Below are 18,819 nucleotides of genomic sequence, written 5' to 3' on the forward strand. Positions count from 1 at the left end.
TATAAATAAGGAAACACAAGCTTTAATGATACATTAAACAAGATGGACTTAGTTGATATTTATAGGACATTCCATCCAAAACAACAGAATACACTTTCTTCTCAAGTGCTCATGGAACATTCTCCAAGATAGATCATTTCGGATCACAAATCAAGCCTTGGTATATTTAAGAAAATTAAAATCGCAAGAAGTATCTTTTCCGACCACAATACTATGAGACTAGACATCAATTACAGGAAAAAATCTGCAAAAAATAAAAACAGGTGGAGGCTAAACAATACACTACTAAATTACCAAGAGAACACTGAAGAAATCAAAGAGGAAATCAAAAAATACCTAGAAACAAATGACAATGAAAATGCGACAACCCAAAACTTACGGAATGCATCAAAATCAGTTCTAAGAGAGAAGTTTATAGCAATACAATCCTACCTCAAGAAACAAGAAACACCTAAAATAAACAACCTAACCTTATACCTAAATCAATTAGAGAAAGAAGAAGAAAAACACCCCAAGGTTAGCAGAAGGAAAGAAATCATAAAGAGCAGATCAAGTTTATAGCAATACAATCCTACCTCAAGAAACAAGAAACACCTAAAATAAACAACCTAACCTTATACCTAAATCAATTAGAGAAAGAAGAAGAAAAACACCCCAAGGTTAGCAGAAGGAAAGAAATCATAAAGAGCAGATCAAGTTTATAGCAATACAATCCTACCTCAAGAAACAAGAAACACCTAAAATAAACAACCTAACCTTATACCTAAATCAATTAGAGAAAGAAGAAGAAAAACACCCCAAAGTTAGCAGAAGGAAAGAAATCATAAAGAGCAGATCAGAAATAAATGAAAAAGAAATGAAGGAAACAATACCAAAGATCAATAAAACTAAAAGCTGTTTCTTTGAGAAGACAAACAAAACGGATAAATCATTAGCCAGACTCATCAAGAAAAAAAGGGAGAAGACTCAAATCAACAGAATTAGAAATGAAAAAGAAGTTACAACAGACACTGCAGAAATACAAAGCATCCTAAGAGACTCTACAAGCAACTCTATGCCAATAAAATGGATAACCTGGAAGAAATGGACAAATTCTTAGAAAGGTATAACCTTCCAAGACTGAACCAGGAACAAATAGAAAATATGAACAAACCAATCACAAGTAATGAAATTGAAACTGTGATTAAAAATCCTCCAACACACAAAAGTCCAGGACCAGACGGCTTCACAGGTGAATTCTATCAAACATTTAGAGAAAAGCTAACACCCATCCTTCTCAAACACTTCCAAAAAATTGCAGAGGAAGGAACACCCCCAAACTCATTCTATGAGGCCACCATCACCCCGATAGCAAAACCAGACAAAGATACTACAAAAAAAGAAAATTACAGACGAATATCACTGATGAATATAGATGCAAAAATCCTCAACGAAATACTAACAAACAGAATCCAACAATACATTAAAAGGATCATATACCATGATCAAGTGGGATTTATCCCAGGGATGCAAGGATTCTTCAATATACGGAAATCAATCAATGTGATACACCATATTAACAAATTGAAGGATTAAAACCATATGATCATCTCAATAGATGCAGAAAGGTTTTTTTTACATATTTTTTGGAGTATAATTGCTTTACAATGGTGTGTTAGTTTCTGCTTTATAACAAAGTGAATTAGTTATACATATACTTATGTTCCCATATCTCCAGAAAGAGCTTTTGACAAAATTCAGTACCCATTTATGATAAAAAAAAATCTCCAGAAAGTGGGCATAGAGGGAACCTACTTCAACATAATAAAGACCATATATGACAAACCCACAGCAAACATCATTCTCAATGGTGAAAAACTGAAAGCATTTCCTCTAAGATCAGGAGACAAGGATGTCCACTGTCACCACTATTATTCAACCTAGTTTTGGAAGTCGTAGCCACAGCAATCAGAGAAGAAATAAAAGGAATACAAATTGGAAAAGAAGAAGTAAAACTGTCACTGTGTGCAGATGACATGATACTGTACACAGAGAATCCTAAAGATGCCACCAGAAAACTACTAGAGCTTATCAGTGAATTTGGTAAAGCTGTAGAATACAAAATTAATGCACAGAAATCTCCTGCATTCCTATATATTAATGATGAAAAATCTGAAAGAGAAATTAAGGAAACACTCCCATTTACCATTGCAACAAAAAGAATAAAATACCTAGGAATAAACCTACCTAGGGAGACAAAAGACCTGTATGCAGAAAACTATAAGACACTGATGAAAGAAATTAAAGATGATACCAACAGATGGAGAGATATAGCATGTTCTTGGATTGGAAGAGTCAATATTGTGAAAATGACTGTATTACCCAAAGCAATTTACAGATTCAATTCAATCCCTATCAAATTACCAATGGCATTTTTTACGGAACTAGAACAAAAAATCTTAAAATTTGTATGGACACACAAAAGACCCCGAATAGCCAAAGCAGTCTTGAGGGAAAAAAACGGAGCTGGAGGAATCAGACTCCCTGACTTCAGACTATACTACAGTAATCAAGACAATATGGTACTGGCACAAAAACAGAAACACAGATCAATGGAACAAGATAGAAAGCCCAGAGATTAAACCCATGCACCTGAGGTCAACTAATCTATGACAAAGGAGGCAAGGATATACAATGGAGAAAAGACAGTTTCTTCAATAAGTGGTGCTGGGAAAACTGGACAGCTACATGTAAAAAAATAAAACTAGAACACTCCCTAACACCATACACAAAAATAAACTCAAAATGGATTAGAGATGTAAATGTAACACCAGGCACTATAAAACTCTTAGAGGAAAACATAGGAAGAACACTCTTTGACATAAATCACAGTGAAATCTTTTTTGATCCACCTCCTAGAGTAATGGAAATAAAAACAAAAGTAAACAAATGGGACCTAATGAAACTTCAAAGCTTTTGCACAGCAAAGGAAACCATAAACAAGACGAAAAGCCAACCCTCAGAATGGGAGAAAATATTTGCAAACGAATCAACAGACAAAGGATTAATCTCCAAAATATATAAACAGCTCATGCAGGTCAATATTAAAAAAAACAAACAACCCAATCCAAAAATGAGCAGAAGACATTAATAGACACTTCTCCAAAGAAGACATACAGATGGCCTAGAAGCACATGAAAAGCTGCTCAACATCACTAATTATTAGAGAATTGCAAATCAAAACTACAATGAGGTATCACCTCACACCAGTTAGAATGGACATCATCAGAAAATCTACAAACAACAAATGCTGGAGAGGGTGTGGAGAAAAGGTAACCCTCTTGCACTGTTGGTGGGAATATAAATTGATACAGCCACTATGGAGAACAGTATGGAGGTTCCTTAAAAAACTAAAAATAGAATTACCATATGATCCAGCAATCCCACTACTGGGCATATACCCAGAGAAAACCATAATTCAAAAAGACACATGCACCCCAATGTTCATTGCAGAACTATTTACAATAGCCAGGTCATGGAAGCAACCTAAATGCCCATCGACAGACGAATGGATAAAGAAGATGTGGTAGATATATACAATGGAATATTACTCAGCCATAAAAAGGAACGAAATTGGGTCATTTGTTGAGACGTGGATGGATCTAGAGACTGTCATACAGAGTGAAGTCAGAAAAAGAAAAACAAATATCATATATTAACGCATGCATGTGGAACCTAGAAAAATGGTACAGATGAAGTGGTTTGCAGGGCAGAAGTTGAGACACAGATGTACAGAACAAACGTGTGGACACCAAGGGGGGAAAGCCAAGGCATGGTGGGGGTGGTGGTGTGAAGAACTGGGCAATTGGGATTGACATGTATACACTGATGTGTATAAAATTGATGACTAATAAGAACCTGCTGTATAAAAAAATAAATTTTAAAAATTAAAACAAAAACAAAACAAAACTACAATGAGGTATCACCTCATACCAGTCAGAATGGCCATCATCAAAAATCTACAAACAATAAATGCTGGAGTGGGTGTGGAGAAAAGGGAACCCTCTTGCACTGTTGCTGGGAATGTTAACTGATACAGTCACTATGGAGAACAGTATGGAGGTTCCTTAAAAAACTACAAATAGAACTAGCATACAACCCAGCAATCCCACTACTGGGCATATACCCTGAGAAAACCATAATTCAAAAAGAGTGATGTACCACAATGTTCACTGCAGCTCTACTTACAATAGCCAGGACGTGGAAGCAACCTAAATGTACATCGACAGATGAATGGATAAAGAAGATGTGGCACATATATACAATGGAATATTACTCAGCCATAAAAAGAAATGAAATTGAGTTATTTGTAGTGAGGTGGATGGACCTAGAGTCTGTCATACAGAGTAAAGTCAGAAAGAGAAAAAGAAATACCGTATGCTAATACATATATATGGAATCTAAAAAAAAAAAAAAGGTTCTGAAGAACCTAGGGATGGGACAGAAATAATGATGCAGATGTAGAGAATGGACTTGAGGACACAAGGAGGGGGAAGGGTAAGCTGGGATGAAGTGAGAGAGTGGCATGGACTTATATATACTACCAACTGTAAAACAGATAGTAGGAAGCAGCCACATAGCACAGGGACATCAGCTGGGTACTTTGTGACCACCTAGAGGAGTGGGATAGGGAGGGTGGGAGGGAGAGGCAAAAGGGAGGACATATGGGGATATATGTATAGCTGATTCACTTTGTTATAAAGCAGAACCTAACACACCATTGTAAAGCAATTATACTCCAGTAAAGATGTTAAAAAAAAAAAAAAGAACTGGTCTGCTGAAAATAAAACCTCTTTTTTAACCAAAAAATTAAATTTAAAATAAATTTAAGACTTTACCTTTGACATAAGGCCCCTTTTGAAACTACCTTTCTAAAATTTTTCACCAAAACCAGAATTGTTACTCTTAAATTAACAGGTCTGTGCCAGTATTTGAAAATCTGAGTTTACCTTGTCTCTTTAAGAAATCAGTAGTTCTTTCTGCTTAATTTCTACCTTAAGTTATAGTCTTTTATTAATTATCAATCAATCCCATAGCGGCCAGCTACAGTGCCCCTCATAATGGAGCTCAGGTAAGAAATAACCAGGAAGAACACATAAGTTATTAAAATCAAAGATTCTGCTTTCATGTAAATGTCTCATAGGAAAAAAAAAAACAAACCTCAGATCAAAGTCTATGTTGCATCCAAAGCTAACGTTTCAAACTTCAAGCAAGTGCATTTCAATATGCCAATAAAAGCACATATGGAATGAAGGAAAACTGAACCAAGGAGAGTAGCAAAAAATGTATAAACTGATTTCTTTTTTAAGGGTAGGAGGAGCCACCACATGGAATCAGTCTTCATTCACAAGTAATTTTTTTAAATATTGAATTGACTTTTTTTTTAAGGGGGGAGCACAAATAGTACAACAATGAACTCACTGTTTTTAAGGGGAAAGTAGAAGGAGCACGGGACTAGTACTCCTACCAGCACCACAGCCAGTTCTTGATATTTCCTAGGCTGGTTGTATTGTTAGAAACTGGAATAAAATGTGGGTTACGCTTTTTTCAAGTCAGTGTCTTCAACTAACATGAAAAAATTAAATCAATGAAGATGTCATATATTTACTTAGAAACTGCAATTCAGAATATTTGGATCCATTAAGGATGGTTCATTTTATTAATCAATGTCTAGAATACAAGAGGATAAACCATTGTGTTACTCAGAACTCCTAAAATTTCAATTACATACTGTGGTTGATTTTCAAGTGAGAAGATATTTACTTAACACATACAAAGAAGCTATTTCTTTCTCTTTGCTCTAAATCTAAATGAGAATAGAAACAATAAATTGGGAAAATGAATTTTACCTTTCAAAGTTTTAGCAGCTCCGTGGTCTTTTGTTTTGTTTTGTTTTCATTCTTTGTGCTGCCTAAAACAATTTGATAGGTCAATTTACTTATCAGATTTTTTTAACATTTTATGTCTAATCAGATACTTTCAGTGAGGCTGCATGTGGGCTTTATTATCACATCTGTGCCATATTAGAACTAGAGAGAGAAAAGTGAAGATTGGCTCTTTCTAGTTCTTATCATCAACATCATAATGCAGAGTTTAATTTAAAAAATGTAAATGTCTACACTAAATATAGCTTTTCTCCCTCATCCTTTATATTTGGTTTCAAACGTTTAACAAGTTTATTCTTCTCCAAATTGAAGCAAAAATCACTCAAATGCTGGTGCACATGGCTAAGAGTTTCCAGAGATCAGTCAGTATAATTCACTCATTTCACAGATAAGAAAACTGAGGGCCAGAAAAAAGAAGCCACTTGCCTAATAGGAGCAGAGCCTAAAACGGAATTCAGGTCATCAGCATTCTTTCCTACTCTACTGTGGTGCGTTACACGTTACAATACGTAGCGTTTGAGCTAGATCACACTCAAGTGTCTAACGGTCACAGCCAAAACTAACCTATGGGCCTAAGCATCCTCTTACCTTTCATGAAAACCAAAAATAAGAGCTGGAATGAGGGTACCAAAAGATGTGACCCCACGGTACAACTAACCCATCAGAAAACTGTTGATGGATTTCGAGTATTTTTATGTCAAAAGTGAGTCATAGTGATCTTGTGGGAGTTTTTTGCCAGACAGACTTCCTAGAAAAACCTGCCATGGCCTCTCTTCTTTGCCCTGCACTAAACCGAATTTTGATGTAGTCAAAATGATGCACAAATACAATCAAGAGCAGCTTCTCCCTCCTTCTGCCATTCACTCTGCTGGCAGCCACCTGGTGGAGCTGTAATACATCATTTTTTAAGAGACAAATACTAGATGATGGCCAGCTATGTTATTATGAATGGTTTCACAGCTTAAAATAGTTAATTCATAGTGTTTTCAGATGAGAAGTTAAACGTCAATTCAGTTCCAGTAGCAAGTGTAAACCTTTCCCCCAGCTTTAAGTACAAGTATAAATCTCCTTTCCTGCTTGAGAAACTGTTACATACCCATCAATTCTCCAGCAACTCCTACTTACTTCTCACTTCCTTGGTGATCTTATTTCCCCTATAGTCCCTCCCACTCGGCAAGTTACTGAAGAGATTCCAAAGTTGAAGAAAGCTGTAAGCCAAGGAAGCATTTCAGGTCAGTGACCCAGCAACTCCCTCTTCTTCTTGCCCTTCTTCCTACTACTCCATCTCTCCTGATGTTCCTTCCCTCAGAAAACGGTTAATTTGGAAAGCAATCATTAAAGAAAGAGGCAAGAAGCTTTCTGAGGTTCCAAGGCAAATTCACAAAACAGCACAAATATCCAATTTCATACATGCATATATATAAATACAATCCTTACCTTACCCCCTCACCTATCTACCCCAGCCAAAAAAGACAAAATCAGTGCATTCTAAACTCAAGGAACTGATACTGTTTTAGATTATTCGTATCTCCTTCAGTAGGAGAATTAAAGACACTTTTTTTTTTTTAAATACTTCTGAGCAATAACAGCTGTGAAGTTGTGGCTTGGCACACCAGTTAGATTTTCTTTTCTTTTTTTTAAAACATTCTTTTTTTATATATATTTATTTTATTTATTTATTTTTTGGCTGTGTTGGGTCTTTGTTGAGGTGCACAGGCTTCTCATTGCGGTGGCTTCTCTTGCTGCGGAGCATGGGCTCTAGGCATGCAGGCTTCAGTAATTGTGGCACGCAGGCTCAGTAGTTGTGGCTCACAGGCTCTAGAGCGCAGGCTCAGTAGTTGTGGTGCACGGGCTTCTCACTGCAGTAGCTTCTCCTGTTGCGGAGCACAGGCTCCAGGCGCATGAGCGTCAGTATTTGTGGCACGCAGGCTCAGTAGTTGTGGTGCACGGGCTTAGTTACTCCGCGGCATGTGGGATCTTCCCGGACCAGGGCTCGAACCTATGTCCCCTGCATTGGCAGGTGGATTCTTAACCACTGCACCACCAGGGAAGCCCTAAAGACACTTTTAATACCGGTAGAATTAATGTGCACTTAATTAATCATGACACTGATTAATTGATTTGAGACATTGATCTGTGAAGAGTTGTCCAGTGGTTAAATCATATTTTCTATGCCCTGAGGGAAGTGACAGCTGCCACCTCAAATCAAGACGATCCTTCCAGAAAGCAGCACTCTTCTGAGAATACAGTTGGTTTTATTCTTTCTCATAGACCTGAAACTGCCTTTGCAGCCAGGCATCATAACCTCCCACCCCTGATACCAGTGTCTTTCATGGTACCCACTCCTCTGGGGGACCCACAGTTCCTTCCCCTTCCCTTTGTGATGGCAGCACTACTAACCAGAAAAGGCCGGAAAAGAGAGACAGCACAAACCTGGGGTCAGAGGGACCCGCATTTGAATGCTGGCCCTCAGTGAGAATGACAAATTAATCTCTCTGTGAGTCATCTCCTCGGCTGCAACAGGGGACAAAAACACTCCTCAAATGGCTCCTTGAAGATTAAATAAAACAATGCCCAAGAAGTGCAGGTGGGCGCTGGGCACAGAGCAGGCCCTCAGTAAAGTTCACATCCTCCTCCACAGCTCAGCTTCCTGCACACGTGACAGCACTCCTGACTCTAAGAGGACAGATTACACACGTGTTGAGGAGAGTTAGTAAGAAACATTACAATTAGGAAATAACTAAGCTGCTCTGGCCCCTCCCCTCCCAAAGTATGCCTTCTCAAATTTTTCTTTTCCATTGTTAAGGCTCAGACTGAGAAAGAAGAGAAAGCAATTAGGAAAAGTATAGGAGGCAGTAGAGTCTGACGTCAGCTGAAGGAGAAAGTAGCTATTATGAAAGAAAAGAATTGAGCAAAATGTGATTTGGGAAAAAATATGACAGCCAGAGTTTTCATTAAACAGCAAGGAGGAAAGACAAAGAGGGACCTTTAAAAATCATAATGGTACCAGCACTTCCTTGGTCGCACAGTGGTTAAGAATCCACCTGCCAATGCAGGGGACATGGGTTCGAGCCCTGGTCCATAAGATCTCACACGCCATAGAGCAGCTAAGCCTGTGTGCCACAACTACTGAGCCTGCGCTCTACAGCCCTCGAGTCACAACTACTGAAGCCCACGCACCTAGAGCCGGTGCTCCACAACAAGAGGAGCCACTGCAATGAGAAGCCCGCGCACCCCAACAAAGAGTGGTCCCTGCTCACCACAAACAGAGAAAGCCCGTGCGCAGCAACGAAGACCCAGTGCAGCCCAAAATAAATAAATAAATAAATTTATAACAGAAAAAAAATCATAACGGTTCCATATTGTTGCAACCAGTGACCATTTCATAGCCACAATTTCATGAGAACGCCATACAAGGTGGGTGCTGCTCTGTCCAAAACTCTATAACAGTTATTAACTACCAGATTATTCCCCAAGTACTAGGAGTAGATCATACTGCTGCAGTGTAAAGGGCCTTTGGAGCCTGTGTGCCATTTAAAGGTTAAAACTGCAAGGTTAGGGCTGGGACTTTACAGAGACAAATGTCAGGAAATTCTTATCTGTGATTCTCTGAGTAATCATCCTGCAGCCTCCTGGTGCATGTATATGCAATATCTGTCTCCGTGTATATGACAGATACATCAGTGGAGCAGTATTAAGTGGCTGAGAAGAGGAACTGGATTGAGTTAGAGCAACATACCCCTGCTTTAACAGGAATACAGCAGTTCTGGTTTGCTTACAACACTTAATTACCTTATCCTCACACACTCCTCTCTGGTCACTGTGTAAATTCACATTGCCACATGCTTTGGGGCTTTTTGTATCACAGTGGAAAAGTTTTAAAAGTTTAAACAGAGGTAATCCAACTCAGCCCTCCTCCTTTTCGTCAAGTTCACTTTCTCCCAATAGCTGTCTGGACTTGGTCACCACATCTTCATGTTAAAATAACTTAGGGTGGGGGTGTGGTGGGGGAGGGTACACGGTCTCTGCTTTGCCCTTAGAAGACCAACATGAGAGACCAACATGCACAAAAGACATAAAGAAAGAAGCTGGCAGCCAGGGGAGACAGAATGTGGAGAAGTGCTTTACGAGGGCCAAGAAGAACCATCAGCCTCTAAACTTCATGGGCTGCATGCAAAGACCACTTTATCAATCCCAGTGGCATAGCTGATGGACAATTCCCACTCATATTTGGGGAAAAGGGGGGGACTTCTTTGGATTCCATTACTATCACTTATTTATTGGAATCATACATCCAGATATCATCTAAAGCAGTGGTTCTTTATGGGGAGGTGATTTTGTCTCTCAGGTCACATGTCAACATCTAGAGACATTTTTGGTTGTCACAAGTGAGGAGATGCTACTGGCACCTAGTGGGCAGAGCCCAAGAATACAATGCACAGGACAGCCCCACACAACAGAGAATTACTCAGCCCAAAATGTCAACAGAAACCCGGATCTAAAGCAAATGAACTTGTGGAACTGACTTGACTGTATTCATGAAACAAAATAAAAGTCGTGGAATGCAAAGTTGGTTTTATTCTTTCTCATAGAACTGAAACTAGCCTTTTACAGCCAGGCACCATAACCTCCCACCACAGACATAAATGCCTTTCATTTGCATCTGATAAAAATCTATCTCAAATGTATTCTTTAATTATTTTAACCATAAAAAGTATCTGGCAATTAATTTTAGATGCTTTGAAAATAATTTATAAATGGTGATTTTCTGAAGAACACATAAGTCTAAACAGGGCAATTATGAGATGAAAATAATTTTCATATTCAACTGGTAATGTTTTATAAACAAATCAGCATCAATAAAACTTCACAAAAAATGTCAATGTCTGCTCAGGTTGACAATAGAATCTGCAGCAGATGCTAACTTATTCTGAAAGAAGGTAAACATGTCTAAGATGAATTTTCCAAAACAGAGTAAATTTAATGAAGAACATTTATTTTGTAGCTCCTGTATGTAAATACTGAAAATAAGCTTGGTCCAATGGCAAACGTTACAAAGCTAACAGACCCAACGTCCCAGTATCCAAAAGGTCCTTCCAGATGGGTTAAAATCATGCTTGGAGAACACACAGTCAAAGGATAATGGGAAAAGAAAACACTGATAAATTGGACTTCATCAAAATTTAAAACTTTCGCATTTCAAAAGATACCATCAAGAAAACCAAAAGATAAGCCACAGAATGGGAGAAAATATTTGTAAATTATGTACGTGATAAGGAACTTGTGTCTAGAATATATAAAATACTCTTACAACTCATTAATAAGAAGACAAAAAAACACTTTTTTTAATGGGAAAAAGCAAGACATGGAAACAACCCAAGTGCCCATCAACAGATGATTGGCTTAAGAAGATGTAATATATACACACAGTGGAATATTACTCAGCCGTAGAAAGGAATGAAATACTGACATTTGCAGCAACATGGATGGACCTAGAGAATACTATACTTAGTGAAGTAAGTCAAAGACAAATTTTACCTGATACCACTTATACAGGGAATCTAAAAAATAATACGAATGAATCTATGTACAAAACAGAAACAGACTCACAGACATAGAAAACAAACTTATGGTTACCAAAGGGGAGAGGGACAAATTAGGAGTATGGGATTAACAGATACAAACTACTGTACATAAAAGAGATAGGCAACATGATAGCACAGGGAATTACATTCAATATCTTATAATAACCTATAATGGAAAATAATCTGAAATATATATATACACACACATATATATATCTGAATCACTTTGCTGTACACCTGAAGCTAACACAATATTGTAATTCAACTATACTTCAATTTCTTTTTAAATGAGCCAAAGATTTGAATAGACTTTTCACCAAAGATATATGAATGGACTATATACACATGAAAAGATTCTCAACATCACTAGTTACTAAGAAAATGCAAATAAAAACCACGAGACACTACCTCACCCCAACTATATAAGTGAAAATACAGACAATTAACAAGTGTTGTCAAAAATGTGGAGAAATTGAAACCCTCATACGTTGCTGATGGGAAAGGTAAAATGGTACAGCCACTCTGAAAAAGTCCCGCAGTTTCGTAAAATAGTATACAATAGTTTCTTAGCGTGCCCATAATAGCATTATTCATAATAGCCAAAAAGTGGAAACAACCAAATGTCTATCATCAGATGAATGGATAAACAAAATGTGGTCTCTCCATACAATGGAATACCAAGCACATGCTTACAGCAGGGGTGAATCTCAAAAACATCAAGCTAAGTAAAAGAAGCCAGACACAACAGACCACATTTCATATGATTTCTTTTATATAAAATGTCCAGAAAAGGCAACTCTATAGAGACAGAAAGTACATTAGTGGTTGCCCAGAGCTGGGGTGGGAATGAGGAATGACTGCTAACAGGTAGAAGGTCTCCTTCTAGAATGACAGAAATTTTCTACACTTAAAACAGGTGGATTTTATGGTATTTAAATTACACCCCAAAGCTGCCTTAAAAAAATCACTTTATTGACAAGGTAGGCGATTGAGGCACAGGTTTTAGATACTGAGAACAATGATGGCACATGTAAGAGTCAGTAAGTATTTGTGCAATGAAAAGTTAACGTGCTTAAAATCAGATACCTAGGAAGAGGGTAGAACTCAGCACTCAATTCACAAATTTTTTTCCTCACAAAAGTCCTGAACAACCCCAGCAGAATTCGGACAGAATGGCAATTCTCTTATGTCAGCATAACAGTGCTCTTTATTACCAAATGATCACACATTTTCCTGCTCTGAGCATACTGATTTTGATCCAGGTACGATACTACTTTACCCCATCTCTGTGTTGAACCAGCCTTCACGTCTGTGTGGAAAATTAAACACTAAAAAGGTTATTTGTTACTGAATCTAAAACATCACAAAGGCTCTTTAAGAGTTTCACAACTGTCCTCTCTGTCTTAACGTACCTCAGTCTTGCTTCCTGGATAAGTAATTCTCAGAGAGGTATTTGTGGTATCTGTGTGCACTGGCTCCAACACAAATACAACATCGTGTCCAGATCCTCATTCTTGCCAGACATATTTAAAACAGTTTTCATACTTCAACCTTTTTTAAAAAATGGTTTTATATCAGATTTCATTATTTATTGAGTGTCAATATTTGCTGAGGAATTATACAGAGCAAAAGGCAGCAAGTTGTTTAAACCAAATGACCACTGCATATTTTCTGGATGTTTTTTATCTTTTGCTACAGAAAAATAAGCAGTTAGGTGGCCCAGAAATAAAGGCCTAAGTCTAGATACACTCAGAATCCTCCAGGATGATACAATACTCTCAGTATCACAAACGGTTTTGTGCAACGTCGGCTGACGTGTAATACTTCCCCACTGCTCTCTACCCTGTTACTGGAATGCCATTTACTGGGAAGACAAACACCTTATAATCATTTAACTCTTCAACAACAGCTAAAAGATTAGTCTAACACTTCACACAAATTCTCTACTCGACCGATAAAAAAAAAAAAAACACAAATTGGGCACCAATAGAGGCATTTTCATTTTTTATTAGCTTATGGTAGTTCATCTACTAAGGCTCCAACTACCATGAAAGAAAAGGTATAAACTTATTTTGAACCATAAAAGTTCTCACTGTAGTAGTGAAATCTTCTACTATAATTTCTCCTATCCCTAAATTCACCTTGAATACATACAGCTCTGGCCACCAGGAAGTTCATCATATTTCACATATATAAAAGAACCAGAATTGAATCTCCAACTTTTATGAGCTGAACAACCTGAGAAAATCACAACCTCTTTGACCTTTAATTATACATACATACACAAACATACACACACACAGACAGAGAGGAAGATAACATGGATGTGTTTTATAAATCACTTTGGGTCTGGAGAGAATGTGACTTGTATTTAGTCTTAAGGTTGATGACTTAACATCCCTTTTTAAATAAAGATAACAATCTTGAGCCTTCTTTTAATGTTATTTGAAATTTTTTAAATATATTAAGTATCATAGTTAAAAACAAATCAAAGTTCCCCCACCCCCATTACCATTTGAAATCACTGCTTTTGTCTGACCACTTAATAAATCATTCTGTGATGACAACTCTAGGCCCTTGTGGTACATCTTGCTGGCCCAATCTTTCTTCCTTTGAAGAAAACAAAGACTTGGAAATATACAATCCAATCAAAGGCAGAGTCCTCCTACCACAACAAAATAAGCAACTTTGCTTAAGCAAAAATTATTACTTATTCCCAGAGTAAAAGGCTCTACTCAGAATACCTCAAGCAGCTACAGAAAAACGCAAATTAGAAGACCCAAGTTCTTATCCCTATTCTGTTGCTAGATAACATTGTCTAAGCTGTACAATAGCCCCTATTGTGAAATAAGAATGTTCTCTTTAGTAAATTACTTTAAGATCCCTTTGTAAATACAGGAGTCTGACAGACCTAGAAACAAACTCCCAGTCTTAACAGAAGAATTAATGTTTCCCAAAGCAGCAATGTCATACCTGATGGCCAGCTTTGCCTGCATAATTCCCCAAAGCCTAGTTTACCCATCATATAATTGAGCTACCTGGTTCCACAGTTTTAGAAACCTGAGGACCAGTGGATTGTTTCTATGGGTAAATGCATCTGAATTCCAAACACAAAATGTCAAACTCTCTACTACAAGTGGAGTGTCTACTGCAACTTTAAAATCAGGCTTGATTCTTCAGTTTCCAAAAGATAAACATGAAGCATTATATAATCTAACATAAAAATAACCGATACCGTAGAATTTTATATCTAGAAGGGATGTTAGAGATGATCTGGAACAACCTTTTAATTTTAATGTTAATTCTACATAGCAGGAGAGACTAATATATACAGTGTTTTTACTTTGGGTTCCCTCAATTGAGAAAATAAAAATCCAGACACTGTTAAAGACCATCAGGTATGCACATGCCCTTTTTAAAATACAGGTCCTTTGGGCAAGGATTTTTTTTTTCTTCACTTAGAATTAAGACTTCAGGGCTTCCCTGGTGGCGCAGTGGTTGAGAGTCCGCCTGCTGATGCAGGGGACGTGGGTTCGTGCCCCGGTCCAGGAAGATCCCACATGCCGCGGAGCGGCTGGGCCCGTGAGCCATGGCCGCTAAGCCTGCGCGTCCGGAGCCTGTGCTCCGCAATGGGAGAGGCCACAACAGTGAGAGGCTCATGTACCCCCAAAAAAAAAAAAAAAAAAAAGAATTAAGGCTTCAACCATTCTAAATGGAAATGCGAGCATATTTTAAAACCTTCTTTTGAGTTAATCTTCTCTCTCAGTTCTTCCACCAATGCCACCACCTTAAATACTTCTGATTGCTAAGGAATTCCAACACATTTCAATGAGACAGCCCATGCACACAAATCCCAAATGAGAACATATACTCCAGCACTTGGTACTTGAGCACTCCAGGCAACTCACCTAGTGCTTCCAAGCCCCGGTTTCTTCATTTATAAAATGGAGAAACCCTGGGCTTCCCTGGTGGCACAGTGGTTGAGAGTCCGCCTGCCGATGCAGGGGACATGGGTTCGTGCCCCGGTCCGGGAAGATCCCACATGCCGCGGAGCAGCTGGGCCCGTGAGCCATAGCCGCTGAGCCTGCGCGTCCGGAGCCTGTGCTCCGCAACGGGAGAGGCCACAACAGTGAGAGGCCCGTGTACCGCACAAAAAAAAAAAAAAAAAAGGAGAAACCCTGACTCCATGAATTCACAAGGATACAAGAACCAAACTAAATTATGTGAAAACATGTTTGGGAAGAATATTGATATACATATAAATGCTTATTATAAGATCTCCAAATTCCCACATTTCACTAGAAGAAAAAAATTTGCTCCAAATGTTCAGGTGTAGAACCTAAATGGCTTACAGTTGCTAAGTTAGCATTACATACATTAAAACCAAATGGGATTTTTCTATCTAAAGTTCCTTCTAGGAAAATAGAGTAAGATGTTAAATCTTAGGTATCAACATTTTAATATTTCCACGGTGGAGCACATACTTTCACCACATCCCTCCTGAAGGCAGGAATAGTCTCTTAGTAGTCCTTTCAGCTGCAGTAACTGGCACAGAGACTAGCTCTGTTCTTAATATCAGAATACACTTTTCCAGAATAAAAGTAAAATGTTCATATAAACATATGTGGGGTGGAAAGAGGTCTGGCCTGGGGGTACCGACACTTGCTCTCACACCACACACAGCCTTGCATAAGCATTCTGAGCCTTCATTTCCCTTTAAAAGTCTACACTGGTAATGCCCCTTTTATCTGATGTCAGACATCCACCCAGAATACTGCACATAAAGCCTTTGAGCGACAAAATGAAAAAAGCTTCTCACAAAGTCCACACCTTATCCATAGTAGAGGCCTACTGATTTTTATTTCATGTATACTTATAATAATAAACTTGGTTACTTGGTTATGAAATATTTCCCATTGTTGTTAAAAGCAGTATTTAAAAAATTTTTTTGGCTGCACCACGCAGCATATGGGATCTTAGTTCCCCAGCCAGGGATCAAACCCGTGCCCCCTGCATTGGAAGCGTGGAGTCTTAACCACTGGACCACCAGGGAAGTCCCCAAAAGCAGTGAAATAGATCAGATGTTGAAGGAAAGAAACTGGAGAAACCCTAAATGTTCTTCTTCCTGATGCACGGGAAGAAACCAAACCTTCCCAAAAAAGGTAAATTAGATTCAATCCAAAATCATATATTGCTTAATGTCACTGAACACTTAAAAGTCATTCATTATGGTAGTCTCCATCTTTTACGCCAAAATTAGACTCAATTTGTGATTAATTTAATTCAATCTTTAATTATGATAAAACAGAATCAATGCTCAGCAAATACTGTACTACATTCTAATACTATCCGTGGTTACCCAAATCATTAACCTGGGAAGAAATGGTAAAAGCCCTCTTTTATAGTTCACTTTTCCTTACTCAAGTAATCTCTTCACTAACTGCTTCTATTTTATTTTTCACTACATAACATTAATGGAATCACAAAGGAAAGGTCAGCTAATTTTAAGCAACACAAAAGTTATCCAAGAAGCATTTTACATATAGAAATAAAGCGGATTATTTTATTTTACAGAATTAATTTTATTCCCAATGATGCTAATATATTTTAAAGAAGTACAGTGTTACTATTCCCCAACTATAGGTAATCAGCTCCTTCAAGGAAGTGACCGTGTCTGCCAATTCTGATCCTTAAAGCACGTGATAACCAAAAGAAAACTTAACAAATATTTCTGAGATTGGCTTTGAAAGGACTTCTACATATCAGTAATGGAAATCCAAAGACATATAATTCCTTTGGAAAGTTAAATACATCAGAATCTTAAGAATTCTGAGCAAATTCTGATATGTTCTCTATATGTAATATATGATGGAAACTAATTTACAGTGTAATGGTAGATGAAAAATATCAGGATAAAAATAATTTATGAAATATATGTAAAATATAAAAGTATATTTTATATAAATATATGTATACAAATCATACACCTTAAATGTGTTATAAATATATAATTTTATACATTTATATATTTAATATTTCAGATATAATATTTTGAATTTTTATATATAAAATGTTAAAAATATTACATGTTATATATAAAATATAAAAATTATATATGAAATGTAATTATCAATTTTTTAAAACCTGTGCATTGGGAACAAAACTGGAAGGAAATGCACAGAAATGTTAACACAGTATTTGTGTTTGGGTGATGAGACCTTGGCTGACATTTTCTTTTCTACGTGTGCTAAATTTTACTTAATGGACTACGCACTACTTTTAGAATAAAACAATTTTCAAAAAGAAAAGAAAGGAAAAAATGGGAAGGAGCACTGATGAGAGATAAGGAAATGGCATAATTAGAGCAGTTAGTTACCATTTAGGGTTATAATTAAGGAACTTTTTATGTGATCACAAATGATAACTAAGTTACAGAACATTTGTGCTGGAGTGACATCCTGCCTAATTCTGTCATTTGACAGGTACTACAGGAAGAAGTTACAGTTTATATGATGCTTTACACTTTACAAAATGCTTTCAAAATGTCACATCACCGGTCCTTCAAAGAATCCTGTGAGATAGATTCATATGCCCCATTTTCAGGATCAGGAAACTGAGGGCTAGAGAGAGAATGTGCTTTAATAATAATATCTACCATTTACCGAATGATTACTCTGGGTTAAGCACAAAATCCTGTGAAAATTATCACCACTTTACAAAGAAAACTGAAGGGCATAGGTTACAGCTGAGAGTCACTGTTCTTACTCGAAGCCACGCATTTAAAACAGGAGTCTTGAGTTATAATCAACTTCGGGGAGTTAGTTAGTGGAAGAGTTGAGCCTATCTAGGCCTCCAGCCCTATGGTTTCTCTACTACACTGGTCTCCCCTCCTCGCCTACGGTTCTTTCAAGAGTGACTTAGTTTGACAACCACTATGAAGGTCCAGAGGCAAAAGGACTAGGCCCAGTAATAACCAAAAACTAATGCTGGCGGAGGGCCTAGCCTCAGGAGGAAGGCAAGGCACTGAATAACTGCAGAGTGCAGGGGGCAAGTCGAACAAGTCTTAAAATACACATCAAGGGGTAGCCAGAGGAAACACTCTCTACCTCAGGAGCAGGGATGGCAACATAAATCACGATTCCTGCACCTGACACTCGCGTTCCACGGTACCATTCCCAGAGCGCCTTTCCGGTTCACCTCAAAGGTTGCCCGCAACAACCCCTGGGCTGGGGTCCTACTTTACAGACAAAGCTGGAAGAAACGACATGCTGGGCCGGGCAGGCAGAAAAACTACGAGTGCAGGAGCTAAT

General features: G+C 37.8%; 1 protein-coding gene across 1 annotated transcript in view; it reads right to left on the reverse strand.

Annotated features, from left to right (window-relative positions):
• AAGAB (alpha and gamma adaptin binding protein) overlaps window positions 1-18,819 on the reverse strand; it is a 77,997-nt gene that overhangs the window by 58,893 nt on the left and 285 nt on the right. The window lies entirely within an intron of this gene.

Source organism: Hyperoodon ampullatus, assembly GCF_949752795.1.
Source record: "Hyperoodon ampullatus genome assembly, chromosome: 3".
In the NCBI taxonomy this organism is placed as follows: Eukaryota; Metazoa; Chordata; class Mammalia; order Artiodactyla; family Ziphiidae; genus Hyperoodon; species Hyperoodon ampullatus.